We start from the raw sequence: 19201 nt of genomic DNA, 5'->3' as shown, positions 1-19201 counted from the left end.
ATGCTGATTGGTTGCTTGTAAAGGAGTTAAAAAAATAATTACGGTTGCTTTGTTATATATGCTTTATATCTCATGTGTATTTGTGAATGTAAAGCTGGTCAATTCGGCTAGCACGAGGAACGATGATTTTGCGCAGCCCAGATACGACACGGCATGGCACGAGAGTCAGTGGGCCGGGTCGGCATAGCACAACAAGCCAAGTCATGCCTGGGCCGATGCCTCAGCATAGTGTGTCGACACGGGCACGGTTCCGCCGAGTCATCGCCCTGCCGCCACCTCGCACTACCCCCACCCCGATGTGCCCGCTGGTTGGCCCTGCCGCATCCATGCTCGAGCCAGCATGGCACGGCCCGGTCAGTTAACCAGGCCTAACAGATCATGCCTAGGCATGCCCGTGCTAGGTCTATGTGAATGTGTATGTACATGTAGCGAATACCAGCGAGTGAGAATATTTGTGAGGTACATTCTGCTCTAGATTGTGGTGGAGGACGACTGAGTTGCATTTTTCCTTCCCTTTCTTTTCCGGAAGAGAAACACATCCATTCACTGTTATTACATCCATTCGCAAGTGTAAGACCCCCGGTTACTGGGATCTCCTACGCCTCCTGTATCAGTCCTTTGATCGAGTAGCTGATACGCATAGTATAACAGTAGTAGTATTACAGTCAGACTCCGTACATAAGTATTACGATTCAAAGTACAAAAGGTTTACAAACCATACTGTAAATTACAAACCTGGGTGGACGGCCAACAAAACACACCGAAAAACAGCGACTACCCAAAGCCATAAGTAGCTAGGGTGCGAACGTGACTTCTAGCTCTACTCTTCATTATCTCCTTCACCTCCGATGAAGTCAGCATCAGCTTCTTAATCTAAATGATAGCAAGAGTGAGAACGGAAGGTACTCAGCAAGTCTTATACTATTTCTAAGTGTTTTATAGATGCATAAGGGATGAAACAAGGGCAAGACTTTACAGTTTAGTTTTAAGCATAAAGCAATTTTATGCAAGTATTCCATTGTATTCTCTACTATTAACCTTAATACCAATTTAAATCATTCAAAACAAAGTTATAAGCTATATCTGTGGTTTTTTGGGTCCTGGGAGGGGCTACACCCCACTCTGCAGTCCCTTTTATCACATATGGTATACCTCTTGTACCACACAACTTCTGACGAATCGAGCCAGGAATCTCATCATACAGACATCTAGGCCATACACTCACTCATCAAGACACACGCATCCCTTAGTCTAATCAAGTGAGGTCAATGCTTCGCATATCCATGACTGCGGACATGGCTATTCGAATAGATTTACATTTTGGAGAGGCTGTACACTGTACCCATGCGATATGCTCAGCCTCCATCCGTTGCAGGCGGAGGAGCGAATCATACCGAGACACTTCAATCACTTTTCCTGCCGGGCTTTTCTACGTGATCCATCAAGTTCTTCAGGTCTCGTATAGAGGGTAGATCCCCGATGATCGACTGGGGCGGAAACTCCTTCGCGTAGAACCTAAAGACACTTGGCTCAACGTTGCCTCTCAGGCTTCCTAGTATTATGCCCAACCCAAACCGGTGAAAGAAGAGTCAAGTTCTGCCCATTCAGGATGCATGGTTGCACTGGGGTGGCTTAGCATGATGGCCCAAAACTCGGTGCTTAAGCGGTCGGAGCAGGCATCTTCAGTGTTGGCAATGAGTATCACCTCAAGCCCCCAACATATGAGATAGCTTCCAACTCTCTAAGGACTATCCCGCTTGCCCTCATCATAACAGTTTTCACCCATTTTTACACATCTCCCATCATATCCCACACAACATCAAGGATTTCACAACCATCATGAAACTCACAACCATCAAGGATTCATGGTATATGAGTTAACATTGATAATGATGAAGCAATATATCCGAAGAGATTTTTTCCCAACAGCGACGTCTCCAAGGACACGTATTCAATCCTAAGCATAGTAGATATCAAGACATCGTCTGACGTTAATATAGATAACGACAGGTACTCCTAGGGTGATATGTATTCTGTATGATAACATGTAAGGCATGAGAGTGTTGATATGATTAACTACTACAAGTAGTTCTAAAGCAATATATAGCATATGCGATAATAAGTCCAGTTTTAGTTGGTCATGTAGATTATTTGAAAATATAGGTTCAATAAGATAAAGGAAGTAGGACTTTCCCTCTCCAAAATTTGCTTCAAAGTCTTGGTCGAAGTCAGGATCTTTCGGATTTTCTGTGAAGACTTTCGGTTCTGCAAACGCGACTTCGATCAATAATGGACTACTAGAGAAGAACAATTAATACCAAATGAAAAGCCAAATGAGCCCTAAAGGATATCATACTACGATAGATAGGTAGATCTAAAATTTAGATGAATTTTGGTAAAAGAATCACCGAAATCGGAGTTGAAACAGAGGAGATATGGTGCTTAGAATATTTACCGAAAGGAAAATGCTGGAAATTAGAAAATGAGCACTATTCCGCGAACTCAGCTTACTGAACTTGTGAACCAGAGGAGGGTTGTGAGGGGAGTCCACCGTGGACCAGGGTTGTGGGCCGGTGGGGTGACTGTGTAGTGAACTCGATACGCAGGCCGGTGGACCGAGGGGCGGTTTGGGTGGTTGGACTACCATGGACCCGCGCTATGGACACAGCCGAACCAGTGGGGCCCACATGGTGGTGAGATGAGGGGAAAGATAAGGTTGGTTGGCTCGTGTGGGCGTGAGGCGCTCAGAGATGAAGGGAGACTGGAGGGGAGAGAGAGATCGAGGTGGCGGTCGGGAGATTGAGGCCGGACGGAGGGCAGCTAGAGAGGGAGATGGGAACCGGTGGAGATGGTGGCCGGCGGCGCAAGGTGAAGGGAGCGCGGTGGCTAGGGGAGAGAGAAGGGGACCGCATGGAGACTCATCGGCAACACTCAGAGAGAGAGATGGCTGGAGAGAGAAGGATGGTGGTCGAATGGGAAGATGGCCCGAGAGAGGGAGGTGGCACTGGAGGAGAGCATCGGGGAAGAGAGAGATGGAGATAGGGCGTCTGGCTAGGCCTCTCGTCCTAGTGGCTACGCGCACGGGAGGCGCGATGGGAGAAGAAGGTGCACGGTGGTGGCACTCGGAGGAGGAGGAGGCACATATGTGGCCAAGCGGCGACGTGGTGGACGGAGGATGCACGGCACGTGCCAGCAGGCTGGGCAGCGCACATGAAATGTCACGGCACATGCGGTGCGGAGGAGAGATGGACGGGCGGTGATGACGCATGCAACGGCGGCTGCGCGCTGGGGAGTAGCGGCATGCACGAGGTCGGCACAAAGGGGCAGCGCGACGCGGTGGAGCGCGTGGATGCGATGGTGCAGTGGAACAACAGGACGTGTAGGATGGTGGCAACTCAGCCTAGCAGAGGAGGAAGGTAGGCCGGGGCAAGGAGCTCGGTGGCCATGGCGGCGGGAGGACGGAGGTGCAGCACGGCGGCCCTAAAAGGATGGCGTGGCACGAGCAAGGAAAAGCTGACTCAGGCCTGGCTAGCTAGGAAGTGCGGCGTAGTGAGGCGCGCTGGAGTGGAGAAGGGCGGAGGAAGAAGAGGGAGGCTCACTGGGGCAGCACCGGTGGCGGCCCGCGTGTGGTGGTGTGATGACGTGGTGCGGGTCAGTAGCAGCACGGCGATAGCAGCTTGCACGACAGCTAGGCGGCACGGTGGAGTGCGGTTGTGCGCATAGCACGGCTAATGGCATAGAGGATCTGCTGTGGCTATTCGTCCACGTCGACATGGGATGACACTGCGAAGCTCCTGGGCTGCTGGACGGCGTTGGTGCTGCTGCTACTGTGCTGTGGTGTGTATGTATGCTCGTGTATGTGTATGTGCTAGATTGCTCGATGGTTTACCCATGTGTATGTAAGGTGTGGAGGTGGGAGTCTTGCAGGTGAAGGAAGGCAGGAGGAGAGGAAAATGCCTTTGGCTTCTTGATGAAAAGGTCAGTGATGGGGAGAGATAGGAAGGGGAGAGCAGGGCATGGGTGAGGAGTGGTCGGTGTTGCTGGCTCGAGAGCAAGGCATGGGAGTGGTGTGGGCGTGGGAGAGAACAGAGAGAGAGTGAGATGTGTGAGAGAGAGCATTTAAATGTTAAATTCAATCGATGTAATTGAATTTGAGATGGATTCATTAATAATTCCAATTGAACCATTTGAATTGGTAATTGTATTCGGAAAGATTCAATTGAATGTATTTGAATTGAAACTGGATTTGTATGACGATTCAATGAATGAATTAATTGGATTGGATTGGGATAATTTAGATTGGATTTGAATTGCATATGACTTGAATGATTCGAATTGTGTTTGAGCTGATTAGAATCTAAGAACAGATTTGAAATTGAGAGACATTCAATTTCAAATCGCCACTCAAAAAACCATAACAATAAACCAAATGCCATGATCATAGCAACGCATGGAGAAGTTTAGAAATTTATCTAGTGCATTTTGGAATACTTAGCCAATTAACATATACGAATATATACATACAAGTATATATATATATATATCCATATACATAACTCCTTGATTTTAGTTAGCTTAATTAATCACCACAAGTTTTAATTTAGAGTGAAATTTGCAATTAATTAACATGCTAAATCTCATGATGTTACAGACCTACCACACTTAAACGGAATCTCGACCTCGAGATTCGGAAAGCTCGTTGAAGAGGTTTGGAAACTCCTTCATCAGATCATCTTCACGTTCCCATGTAGCTTCGACTTATGTGCGATTACTTCACCGTACTCGGTAGAACCTGACTGCTGTTCTTCTGGTTTGACGTGTCACTATGTCCAAGATCCGGATGGTTCTCTCCTCATACTGAAGATCTTGTTGCAAATCCATAGTCTCTAGTGGAACTTACTCTTCTGGAACTCTCAAACATTTTTTAACTGTGATACATGGAATACACTATGCACATCGAACATTTCTTCTGGAAGTGCTAACTCTTATGACACTGCTCCAATATTTTTCAATATTTCATATGGTCCCACATTCGGTGTACCAACTTTCCATAAACTTGAAATCTCCGAGTGCCTCTTATTGGGTACACCTTAAGGTAGACATATTCCCCAACCTTAAAAGTCAAGTTCCTTCTTCGGTTATCGGCATAACCTTTCTGTCTACTCTGAACTGCTCTCATATTTTCTCTAATTTTGGCAACTTGTTCTTCTACGTCCCTGATTAACACAGGTCCGAAGAGCGAACACTCTCCAACTTCCAACCATAGTAGAGGTGTTCTACATTTTCTTCCTTACAATGCCTCAAATGGTGACATCTTTAGGCTAGCTTGAAAATTATTATTGTAGGAGGATTCTACAAATGATAGACTTTTCTCCTAGTCTTTTCTGTAGGTTATCACACAAGCTCTTAGAAGATCCTCCAGAATCTGGTTTACCCTTTCCATCTGCCCATCAGTCTGTTGGTGGTAAGCATAACTAAGGTCCAATTTAGTTCCAAGTGCAGTGTGGAGGCTTTTCCAAAACCTTGATGTGAACTGGGGTCCTCGATCAGAGACGATCTTGCTAGGAACTCCGTGAAGACTCAAAATATTATTAATATACAAGTCTGCCAACTTGGCTCCGCTATAGGTCGTCTTAACCGGTATGAAGTGGGCTACCATGGTCAGGCGATCCACTATGACCCATATAGAGTTGTTACCCTTCTGAGTTCTGGGTAACCCAACTATGAAATCCATAACAATTTCATCCCACTTCCATATCGGGACCTGCAATGGTTGAGTAATCCTGTTGTTCTTTGGTGCTCTTCTTTGACCCTTTGACAGGTGTCACATCGAGCGACAAAACCCGCTATGTCAAACTTCATACCTGTCCACCAATATTTGGTCCTTAGATTTGTGAACATCTTGGTACATCCAGGATGAATAGAATAGGTAGAGTTGTGGGCTTCATCCATGATTAACTCTCTAAGATTTTCCCAATCCGGCACGCATAACTGATCCTTGTATCACACAGTTCCTTGTGGATCTATACTGAACCCTGGTGCTTTATCTAACCCAAGATTCTTCTTGACTTCCAGAATCTCTTCATCTTCTGACTGGGCACCATGAATTTTATCCTTTAGTGTTGAATGTACCACTAGAGTGTGAACTTGTTCTTGTGTTATGTGCAGATTCAGATGTTGCATCTCTGTAAGAATTAACTCCTGCACTTGTAGGTCATGGCTGTAAATTTTCCTGCTCAGGGTGTCAGTCACAATATTAGCCTTGCCTGGGTGAAATTAGATACTCAGGTTGTAATCATTTATCAACTTTAACCATCTTCGTTGCCTCAGATTCAACTCTGATTGAGTGAAAATATACTTCAGGCTCTTGTGATCTGTATAGATCTTGCACTTATTTCCAAGAAGATAGTGTCTCTATATTTTCAGTGCATGTACAACGGTTGCTAACTCTAGGTCATAAGTTGGGTAATTCTCTTCATGCGGCTTCAGTTGCCTGGATTCATAAGCCACAACCTTTCCATCTTACATCAATACACAACCTAAACCCTAGCGTGATGCATCACAATAGACCACGAAGTCCTTCTGGATATCTGGCGACTTTAGCAATAGGGTTGTGCTTAGCCTCTTCTTGAGTTCTTGGAAACTTTCTTCACAGGCTTCATCCCATTCAAACTTGGCATCTTTCTGGAGAAGCTTGGTGATTGGCTTAGCTAACTTTGAAAATCCCTCAATAAACTTGCGGTAATAACTTGCCAATCCAAGGAAGCTTCTAATTTCTGTGATATTGATTGGTTGAATCCAATTGACCGCTGCTTCAACTTTGGAAGGGTCCACTTATACTCCTTCTGCTGTCAGCACATGACAAAGAAATGCCACTTCTTGAAGCCAAAACTCACACTTGCTGAACTTGGCGTAGAGCTGATGTGCTCTCAGCCTTTCCATAACCACCCTTAGATGTTGTTCATGCTCTTCGGCACTCTTTGAGTAGATAAGAATATCATCAATAAACACTATCACAAATCAGTCCAGTTCTTCCATGAACACCTTGTTCATCAGATTCATGAAGTATGACGGGGCATTCATCAATCTAAATGACATAACTGTGAACTCATATAACCCATACCTTGTTACAAAGGTGGTTTTCTGGATATCACTCTTCCTGATCTTTAGCTGATAGTATCCTGACCTCAGATCTATCTTAGAGAAATACTTGGCTCCTCTCAGCTAATCGAATAGATCATCAATCCTGGGTAATGGGTACTTGTTCTTGATGGTCATCTCATTCAAGGAAAGGTAATCAACACACATCCTTTGACTCCCATCTTCTTTTCTCTACAAACAGAATTGGTGATCCCTAGGGTGAAGAACTAGGTCTCATGAAACCACTTGCTTGTAATTCTCTGATCTGTTCCTTCAATAACTCCAATTCATTCACTGGCATTCTATAACGCCGCTTGGCAATCGGGGTTGTTCCGGGTAAGAGATCAATAACGAACTTGATGTCACGATCTAGTGGCATTCCAGGTAATTCCTCTACAAATACACCTGGATATTCACATATCACTGGCACATCCTATATCACCTTGGCAGATAAGTTGCATACCATAGGATCAGATTTAGGTCTTTTAGGCTCAAATCTACCTTGATCCCTTTATGATTTACTAGGGTGACCTTTCTACTACCACAACCTATATTGTCTTTGCGCTTGGTTAACCATCCATTCCAATGATGACATCTATTCCATTGGAATTCAGAACCACTAGGTTTGCCAGGAATTCTACCCCACTTAAACGGAGTTTAACCCAGGGACATCCTAGACGACATAAGGTATTTCCCGTAGGGGATCGGACCAGCTTAGGATTCTTAAGAACCACAGTTGGCAACTTATGAAGTGTAGCAAACTTTGAATAAACAAATGAATGCGAAACTCCAGAATCAAATAGGACTGCTGCAAGAGTTGACTTGACGGGGAACTCACCTAGTATAACTTCCGGTGCTTCCTGAGCTTCCTGTGCGTGAATGTAGTTCACGTGACCCTGTCTGTAGCTCCGTGGCTGTCCTACGAATAGGCTTCTTCCTCGTCCTATTCCTGTTGCTGAGACTTTGGGGGCTACCTGCGGGGTTGAACGAGCTAGGGCATTGCTCCTGTTAGCATTAGGGCAGTTCCTAGTGAAGTGGTCAGTTTGATGGTAGATGAAGCATGCCTTTTGCATATTTTCCAGAGTTGGGATGTTGTTCTGCTCGAACTGTCCTACATTGGAATTGCGAGGAGCTAATTCTGCTGTGTGGGAGGTGGATCCCAGAGTTTGATATTGCATAGTCTGTTGCTATAGGTATTGGGATTTCTGGCGCTGGTTGGGTCATGTCCTTTGGGACCTACTGTCCTGCTGCCTCTGGTTAGATAACTTTTTCTTCCTTTCCAACTCTATGGGTGCATGAGCCTCTTCTAGAAGGATGATCCTGTTCATTAGGGTATTGAAGTTAGGGTAGATGACAGGTACAAGCTGGAAATACAAGTTGCGCTACAGTCCTTTCTTGAAGCGATCATGCTTCTTCTTATCTGTTGACACCTCTTCCGGTGCATAGTGGGAAAGGCGGATGAACTTTCTGATGTACTGGTTCACCATCATTGTTCCCTGCTTCAGATTACGGAATTTGTCCGCCTTCATTTCCATAGTTCCTTCCGGTACATGGTATTTCCAGAACTCTTCACAAAATTCCTCCCAAGTGATGGCATCTGCATCCACTGATGCTTCACAATAGTTCTCCCACCAATCTGCCGCTGATCTAGTGAGTTGGTGGGCTGCTAGATTCACCCTGTCTCATCCCTCACAGTTGATGACTTTGAGCTTTCTGGTGATGGTCCTAAGCCAGTCATCAGCCTCTAAGGAGTCTTCGGTACTGTCGAAAGTTGAAGGTTCGATCCTCATGAACTCTGCCATCTTGTTCTGAGGTTCATATCCTCGGTTGTTGGTTCCTGCTTGTGCTCTAGCCTCCAGTAGGTGGGCTTGATTGGCCATCGCTGCAACTAGGTCATTCTCCGATGGTGGGGGCAGTGGGGTTCCTTGACTGCTGCGACGGCTATGGTGGACTTCCTAGTTGGGTTGAGAGTTGGCAACCCTGCTTCGGCCTCCAACTAGTCTCGTAGAGACTCTCCCTCTGGATCTTCTTGCACTTCCGATTTCAGATCCATCCTCAGGGGTTATGATGGCGAGGGCCCTCTAGCATTGTTGTTGAAGGCAAGATGTCTGCCTAGTCAACTCCATTTATTCTCTGAGGATAAGAGAGGAAGCAAGAGCCGAGACAAGGCTAAGACTTGGGCAAGCAAGATAGAGGCAAGGGCAATCTTGCCATCGCATAATCAAAGATACGACAAGAAGCAGCACAATACACAAGCGCAACAAATAGAGATCAAACAACCCTAGGACCTATCTCCACTAGGTCACTAGTACTAAAGTTCTCGGATCTAATACACGACAAAAACATGCTCACGGAGCATCAACCTACATGGTTATGTTCAACTAGAGCCATAGGTATATAGATAGTGTTGCCGGCGACGGACTTCTCTAGTGAAAAACAAGGTTTTCAAAGGAATAAAAAGGGGAGCAGGTGAGCAAAAAGAAAAGAAGGTAGAACGGAAGATGTTTTCTTAATATTGTTTTTAGTAACTAAGAAGACGACAAGCTTATCTATCATAAGGTCACATCCTACAGCCAAGCATTGGCTCTGCTACCACTCCTGTAAGACCCCCGGTTACCGGGATCTCCTGTATCTCCTGTATCAGTCCCTCGATCAAGTAGCTGATATGCATAGTAGAAAAGTAATAGTATCATAGTCAAACTCCATACATAAGTATTATGGTTCAAAGTACAAAAGGTTTACAAACCGTACTGTAAATTACAAACCTGGCTGGACGGCCAACAAAACACAGTGGAAAATAGCGACTATCCAAAGCCACAAGCAGCTAGGGTGCGAACGTGACTTCTATCTAACTTCATTATTGCCTTCACCTACAGTGAAGTCGGCATCAGCTTCTTCATCAAAATGATAGCAAGAGTGAGTACGGAAGGTACTCATCAAGTCATACACTACTTCAAAGTGTTTTATAGATGCAAAAGGGATAAAATAAGGGCAAGGCTTTACGGTTTAGTTTTAAGTGTAAAGCAGTTGTATGTAAGTATTCCATTGTATTCTCTATTGTTAACCTTTAAACCAGTTTAAATAATTCAAAACCAAGTAATAAGCAATATCTGGTATTTTTTGGTCCTGGGAGAGGCTACACCCCACTCCGTAGTCCCTTTTATCACATCTGGTGTACCTCTAGTACCAAACAACTTATGGCGGATCGAGCCAGAACCTCATCATATGGACATCTAGTCCACACACTCACTCATCAAGACACATGCATCCCTTAGTCTAATCAAGTGAGGTCAATGCTTCGCATGTCCATGACCGCGGACATGGCTATTCGAATATATTTGCACTCTACAGAGGTTGTACACTATACCCATGCGATATGCTCAACCTCCATCCGTTGCAAGCGGAGGAGCGAATCATACCGAGACACTTCAATCACTTTTTCTGTTGGGCTTTTCTACATGATCCATCAAGTTCTTCAGGTCTCATATAGAGGGCAGACCCCCGATGATCGACTGGGGTGGAAACTCCTTCGCGTAGAACCTGAAGACACTTGGCTCAACATTGCTTCTCAGGCCTCCTAGTATTATGCCCAACCCAGTCCGGTGAAAGAAGAGTCAAGTTCTGCCCATTTAGGATGCATGGTTGCACTGGGCTGGCTTAGCATGACGGCCCAAGACTCGGTGCTTAAGCGGCCGGAGCAGGCATCTTTAGCGTTGGAAATGAGTTTCACCTCAAGGCCCCAACGTATGAGATAGCCTCCAACTCTTAGAGGACTATCCCGCTTGCCCCCGCCAAAACAGTTTTCACCCATTTTTACACATCTCCCACCATATCCCACACAACATAAAGGATTTCACAACCATCACGGAACTCACAACCATCAAGGATTCATGGTATATGAGTTAACATTGATAATGATGAAGTGATATCTCCGAAGAGACGTTTTTCCCAAAAGCAATGTCTCCGAGGAGACGTATTCAATCCTAAGCATGGTAGATATCAAGGTGTCATCCGACGTTAATATAGATAACGACAAGTACTCCTATGGTGATATGTATTCTGTATGATGATATGTAAGGCATGACAGTGTTGATAGGATTAACTACTACAAGTAGTTTGAAAGAAAAACGCAATATATAGCACATACGATAATAAGTATAGTTTTAGTTGGTCATGTAGATTATTTGAAACATTGGTTCAATATGATAAAGGAAATGGGACTTGCCTTCTCTAAAATCTGCTTCAAAGTCTTGGTTGAAGTTAGGATCTTCCGGATTTTCTACGAAGTCTTCCGGTTCTGCAAACGCGATTACGGTCAATAATGGACTACTAGAGAATAACAAATAACACGAAATGAAAAGGCAAATGAGACCTAAAGGATATCATACTATGATAGATAGTTAGATCTCAAATTTAGATGAATTTCGGCAAAAGAATTGACGAAATCGGAGTTGAAACAGAAGAGATATGGCGCTCGGAATATTTGATGGAAGGAAAATGCTGGAAATTAGAAAATAAGCACTATTATGTGAACTCGGTTTACTAAACTTTTGAACCAGGGGAGGGTTGTGAGGGGAGTCCACCGTGGACCGAGGTTGTGGGCTGGAGGGGTGACTGTGTAGTGAACTCGGTGCGTAGGCCGGTGGACCGAGGGGCGGTTTGGGTGGATGGATTACTGTGGACCCACGCTATGGACATGGCCAGACCAGTGGGGCCCACATGGCAGAGAGATGAGGGGAAGGATAAGGTTGGTCGACTCGTGTGGAACATACAACTTAATCCATAGGAATTCGCAGGAAATCCAAATACCTTGTGTTGGGGGAAAATTGATCAACCTGAGGATAATAGTTAGCGGTCGCTATCAAAGGTCCCTTCAGAGCCTTCGGCCTTCAGACTCGGCAGGAGGCCCCATCCCCAGAGGCTACAAGTCCCTTCGGACCATCTCTTCAGCTCATACGTGACCTTCCGAAGACTCGGAGCTAAAGCAAGTACCCTGGAGCCTTCGGCCTCCGAACTCAACAAGAGGCATTATCCCCAAGAATTGTGGACCCCTTCGGGCCACCCCTCCGTTGCCCATGCGGCCTTCCAAAGCCTAAAGACGTGACCAGCCTCTGGAGTTAATATCAGGGAAGAAAGAATACTCCCTCTCTACCACCGACCTAATGCGAGGTGACAGGTGATAAATACCGGTGCAAGTGGTGCTTATCCTGATACCCCAACACGATGCAAGTCTTCCTGACACCCCCGGCAGAGCGACGTCAGGCCGTAATTGGTAGCCGACTCACCCCTCAGGGGGCAAACACTAACATAGTTACCACGGTAGATATTTATCTTCTATGTAGGGTAAAAGACAGTTATCCAGGATAAGGCCCAGTAATTCGGCCAGGACCTAGTACATCATGATAACTTGTATACTAAGTTACGTACTACCTTATAAATAGGAGGTCGTGGTCACCTGGAAGAGGGAGGAAAAAGAAGAACACGCTCAACATAGCACGGAGGAGCATAATCGCAGAGTTTTTCTTGTGATACTCGCCCTTAGCCCAGTCTATATCTTTACAATCAATACATTCGTGGTGTTCCTTCCTCTCAAACTTCATCTCCAAGCTTGAGTCTCCTCCTTAGAAGAAACTATAGTCGTACTTGCACGGGCAAGTTGAACTCTTGCTCCAACAGTGGCACCGTCCGTGGGGACATAGAACATAGAAGTGCTAAGAGAGGTAGGAATCCACCAAAAAAACCACCTACGCGCTAGCCGCTATATCCACTGTCACAACCATGCAACCATACGCGTGGCCGCTCAGCCATGCGCATCACGTATACCCTCCAGCTCTGCTGCCATATGGGATAGCGCTCCTCCGGCCTTGACCAACCCAGAACATTGGGTTGGCACGAAAACTCCAGACGGCACGGAGCCCTTCCAGCCTCTACATGGCGAAGACCTCAGTGCACCAGAAGAGGTCGCGGTTGAGGTCGCAGCCAAGCAAGCCGCCTTCCAGTGGTTCTGGGCGGTTCAACCACGGAATGTCCCCGCATGGACTTGGTCCTAGGGTATCTCCTTCGATAACACCTGGGACGCCCCAGCCGAGCCTACACCTTCGGAGAACCTATACACCCAGCATCCTCCTCGGGGCCCCCTGGCAGAAGAAGGTTCCGAAGAGGCGTAATGCCCCGGAGTGAACAGAACCAGACTCCGATGCAGCCCTCGAGGTGCCAACTGCACGAGGGGAACCCCAAGTCCACCTTGTCTGGGGAGGTGCAGTCGGAGCCACTCCTGCTCCGAAAATCAGCTCGCCAGACGACCTTGACAGTCTCCCCAAAGAAAACAAGGCCCTAGGGAAACCACAGGCTCCAGAGCATGTGGCCCCTGGCAGCGACCTCAACATCGAACACAAGCTCTGGTACACCTGGAGGCATACGGGTGCATCCTACACGAACCAGGGTGCGGCCACAACACCAACGACTGTCTGACTCTCACAACCTTCCGGGAGGAGTACCTCGAAAGAAAAGCAGGATACCTAGCTATAGAAGGAACCGGTGAAGGACAGCACAATGGTCGGAAGCCTGGGGATACTCCCAAGTAGATCCCTAGCTCTTCGACTCCGCTTTGTCACCACCAACTTCGCTACCTACAGCGCAATACCCTAACGGTGAGGATTGAGTCAAGCCGCCGTCGCCAGCCTCCGGGCGGATTACCCCCGGAGTCGAGCAGCGGCTAAGGGCCAAGGAGGTCGAGGACCACCTCTCTCGACTGGCCTTCAGCTTCGCCTCTGACACATCATCGCAAGGCTCTGAGCTGATTACCTCCGGAGCTGGGCAGCGGCTAAGGGCCGAGGGGGTCGAAGACCATCTCTCCTGGCCTAGTCGTACGCCTCGAGGCTTTCAAGCCTCATAACAAAGGCTTTACTCTGGTAAATGTACGCCCACAGTTACCTATAGATAGTTTACCCAGTTGGTCTATTGTTGGGGGTCGTTATTAAGGACCCCTGACGTCCCCTTGGCTTAATTAGCTCAGCCTCCCAAAGGCTGAGCCTGTTTTCGCCTTCCGAAGCCCCAGCCTTCCGGAGCCTAGCCTCCCGAAGGTTCGGTCTCTGAGGCTTTGGCATCCCGAAGCCTCCCCCTTCCGAAGCCCCGACCTTCCAGAGCTCAGCCTCCCGAAGGCCCAGTCCTCGAGGCTTCGGCCTCCCGCTGCCCGGGCCGCCTTCCCGGAGGTTACTAGGTGAGTCATCAGGCCTCAGGAAGAATCTGCCAAAAGGCAAAAACCAGTTGTACTTTGCCTGCAAGGAAGTGACCAGCGTTAAATACCTAAGCTAGTGGACACCACTCTGACACCCCAGCACGATGGTACCTATCTTGACACCCCTAGTGGTGCGGCGTCGAGCCGCAATTGGCGACCGGCTTGCCCCCTTCAGGGGGGCAGGCACCATGATAATTTCCACTGTGGATATTTATCTCCCGATAGGATAGTAGGTAGTCATTCGGGATAAGGTTCATCTCCCGATAGGATAGAAGGTAGTCATCCGGGATAAGGCTCAGTAATTTGGCTAGATCCTGAATATTTGTACATTATGATAACTTGTACGCCAATCTACGCATGGCCCTATAAATAGGAGGCCATGGTACTCAGAGGGATGGACGGACACAGAACACGCATCACAGTGAACCTGTGATACTCGCCCCAGATCAATCCATTTTTCCTACCATCAATACATTCGTGGTGTTTCTTCCTCTTAAACTTTGTCTCTAAGCTTGAGTCTCGTCCTTAGAAGAAACTCTTGCCGTACTTGCTGGGGCAAGATGACCTCCTGCTCCAACATCTATGTTTCATACAGTACGATAAAAAAATATGTTGGAGGCCTCCAACCTTACTGCTAAAAGCTTTTACAATAGATAGCCATTAGGTAGGATGGTAGATCTGTAGGGGAACAGGCAGGCTATGCTAGCCTAAAACAAAAAAAAATTCTACCGCATTTACCTAGGAAATCATGCTAGTAGGAGACCTAGATCGTTACCACTTGACGCGTAGTGCAGCGGAAGAAGAGTTGTAGTAGACCGATCCAACGTCGTGCGTGTCAAACTCCTCGAGTAGCTTCTCGATAAGATCCGCGACCAGCCCTACATAGGTGACCACGCTCCTCGACCAACTCCGAGCAGGTGGTCGCACTCCTCGACCAACTTCGAGCAGGTAGTCACGCTCCTCGACCAACTCTGAGCATGCGGTCATGCTCCTCGACCAACTCCGAGCAGGTGGTCGTGCTCCTCGACCAACTCTCCTTCGACTCGCCGAGAAGATCAGTACCGCAATAGAATCAGTGCCTCTACGGTATCCACACATACTGGGCAAAAACATCGAGTGCAGATGTGCTAGCACTACACGTATGGCTAGGGTTTTGGGAGATGGTGTGGAGGGTTGTGGCTAGGGTTTCGGAGTGGCTCAACCTTGGCATACCCTACCCACGCCTCTCCTTATATAGAGCTCGCCAATGGGCTCCTACATTGAAATCCCTTTAGGACTCTAACTTCTCATGCATCACAATCCAATCAAACCCATATACGAATCCAATTTGCATGTTTTGTTCCAACCCATTAAGTGTGTGACTCGTTAGGTTCATGTACAAATGGCTACGACCCGAAAAACCTTTCCAAACCGAAATCAATAGCGGTCCCTAGCAGGACATGTTGACTCCCGAGTATACACAAAAAATCATATTGGCTGAACCTTGATATACACATGCACCAATCCCGTCGCCTCACGATACCAGTCAAACTCAAGGTGAGACACGTGCCACCCTTGTGATATCCCGACCATTCACTCGATCAAATAGTGGATTCATTATAATTAATTATTTAATCATATTGGCATGACCATGCACTTTCTCAATCTAACTACCTCAAGGGGGCTAGAGATATCTCTCCCATTATCAAGGAGGGGTAAATTCCATCTTGATCACTCATAGCCCACGACATGTTTCATGACAAACCAAAAAACTATCTTTATAACTACCCAGTTACAGAATAGTGTTTGGCAGCCTCAAAATATGCCACTACACATTTTGGGAATCACTGACGATCTCAGGTTTAAGGATCCTGTAGGTACACTATTTGAGCTAACAACTGATGGCACATCATAAATAACAATCCCAGCAGTATCTCAAGGTGGGTCTATCCAACATCATCTTCCTTAACATAAATGTCTACATTATTGATCCGGTATCTCTATACCTATGATCCATAAAACTTGATCATCAATCGATACATGTGCTAGTCTTATGTATCATCACAATGATATGCGACCAGAGATCGACTAAGAATAACATATAAACAAAGAGTTTCATGAACAAGTCACATACTTCCCAATCAATGTAAATAATAGTCATTATTGGAATAACACATTATTCGGTAGTATATGAATATAGACGTGTGATACAATCATGTCTATGATTGCCTCTAGGATATATCACCTTCAATCTCCCATTTGCACTAGAGTCAATCATGTAAGTATGTAATACCCATAGCTCTCATGTGTGCCTCATGCTTTGGCCGCGGGAGTGACTTTGTCAATAGATCAAAAATATTCAAATCCGTGTGCACCTTGCATATCTTCACGTCACCACGATCTAAAATCTCTCGAATAAGGTGATAGTGCCGTAGTATGTGCTTGGACTTCTGATGCGACCTAGGTTCTTCGGCTTGCGCAATGGCTCCACTATTGTCACAATAGAGATCCATTGGGCTAGAAGCACTAGGCATCACACTTAACTTAGAAACAAACTTTTTGATCCACACAATCTCCTTTGCCGCTTCAGAAGCTGCGATATACTCGGCCTCCGTCGTGGAATCAGCCACCATTTCTTGTTTGGAACTCTTCCAACTCATTGCTCCTTCATTGAGGCAAAACACAAAACCAGATTACGATCTCGAATCATCCTTGTTGGTTTGGAAGCTAGCATCGGTATAACCACTTACAATGAGCTCCTCCTTATCTCCATAGACTAGGAACATATCCATAGCTCTTCTCAAGTACTTGAGGATATTCTTTACTGTTACCTAGTGAGCTTCACCCGGATTTGATTGGTATCTAGTCGTAACACTTAGAGCATAGGAGACATCTAGGCATGTACAAAGCATGGCATACATGATGGACCCAATATCAGAAGCATACGGGATCGCACTCATCCTCTCGAGCTCATCAGTGGTCGAAGGTCACTGACTTGCTGAGAGTGATGCCATGTGACATTGGCAAGAAACCTTTCTTGGCATCCTGCATATTGAACCTTTTCAATACCTTATTAATGCATGTACTTTGGCTTAATTCGGTCAGCCTTCTCGATCTATCTCTTTAGATCTTTATGCCCAATATGTATGCTGCCTCTCCTAGATCTTTCATTGAAAAACTCTTTTGCAACGAAGATTTGACAGTATCAAGCATCGGAATATCATTCCCGATCAATAATATGTCATCTACATATAAGTGTGCTCCCACTAGCCCTTTTGTAAACACAAGTGCACTCCCACTAGCCCTTTTGTAAACACAAGGCTCCTCTACATTCTTGATGAAACCAAACCCTTTGACCACTTCATCAAAATGAAGATTCCAACTCCGAGAAGCTTACTTGAGCCTATAGATGGACTTCTGCAGCTTGCATATCTTCCTAGCATTTTTTGGATCGACAAAACCTTCACGCCGTGTCATGTACACATCCTCACTTAGGTTTCCATTAAGGAAAGCCGTTTTAACATCCATCTGCCATCTCATAGTCATAATATGCGGCAATTTGCTAAGATGATTCGGATAGACTTTAACATTGCGACGGGCAAAAATGTTTCATCATAATCAACACCTTGAATCTGTCTGAAACCTTTTGCCACCAATCATGCTTTATAGATGTGAATATTTTCATCAACGTCTATCTTTTTCTTAAAAACCCATTTGCATTCAACTGCTTTGACACCATCAGGTGGATCAACTAAGTTCCAAACTTGATTATCGTGCATGGTTTCTATCTCAGATCTCATAACTCCAAGCCATCTCTCAGAGTCCGGTCCCACCACTGCTTCTGAGTAAGTCTTAGGTTCATCATTGTCCAACAATTATATACCGCGCTTCTCCGTGGTTAGGAACATAAACCTCTCAGGTGCGCGATTGATCCTTTTCGACCGTCGTGGGGTTGGTGTCTCCACAACATATTCTGTAACATCCAATTGTGGTTCAGTAGGAGCTGAAACACTTTCTATTGGTTCCCAAATCTCTTAGAGTTGCACTGTGCTCCCATTGATATTCCTTGAGAGAAACTCTTTCTCCAGAAAAACACCGTTTTGGGCTACAAACACTTTACCTTCTTCCCGATTGTAAAAATAATATCCTTTGGTTTCCCTAGGATACCCCACAAAGAAGCATTTATCTGATTTGGGAGTGACCTTATCCGATGTCAAACATTTTACATAGGCCTCACAACCCCAGATCTTAAGGAAAGACAACCCGAGACGCTTCCCGGTCCAGATCTCATATGGTGTCTTCGGTCGTATAAATGCCACACGGCAGGGCACACCCTTGGTGGACAGTGTTGCGATGCACCCGGGCGTTTCCTCGGGAGCACGACGAGCCTAAACACTGCGAGCATAGTATGCCTAGGTCATCTGTAAGGCAAGGCTGCCTAGGTTTCCTGGAAGGTATTGCGTAGCTTCGATAGTGTGTAGAGCCTTCGGCGTTAATACATGCCGAAAGGGATACAAAACCTCCAGCAAAAATGGAGAGTCTTACAAAAGGATACAAAACCTCTGGCAAAAACGGAGAGTCTTACAGAAGGATACAAAACCTCTGGCAAAAATGGAGAGTCTTACAAAAGGATACAAAACCTCCAGCAAAAATAGAGAGTCTTACAAAATGATACAAAACCTCCAGCAAAAATCGAGAGTCTTACAAAAGGATACAAAACCTCTGGCAAAAACGGAGAGTCTTGCAAAAGGATACAAAACCTCGGTAAAAATGGAGAGTCTTACAAAGGGATACAAAACCTCCGAAAAAAGGAGAGCCCTTTACAAAACCTCCGGCAAAAACGGA

The sequence above is a fragment of the Phragmites australis genome, chromosome 15 (assembly GCF_958298935.1).
Source record: "Phragmites australis chromosome 15, lpPhrAust1.1, whole genome shotgun sequence".
Classification (NCBI taxonomy): Eukaryota; Viridiplantae; Streptophyta; class Magnoliopsida; order Poales; family Poaceae; genus Phragmites; species Phragmites australis.
This window is presented reverse-complemented; position numbering follows the sequence as displayed.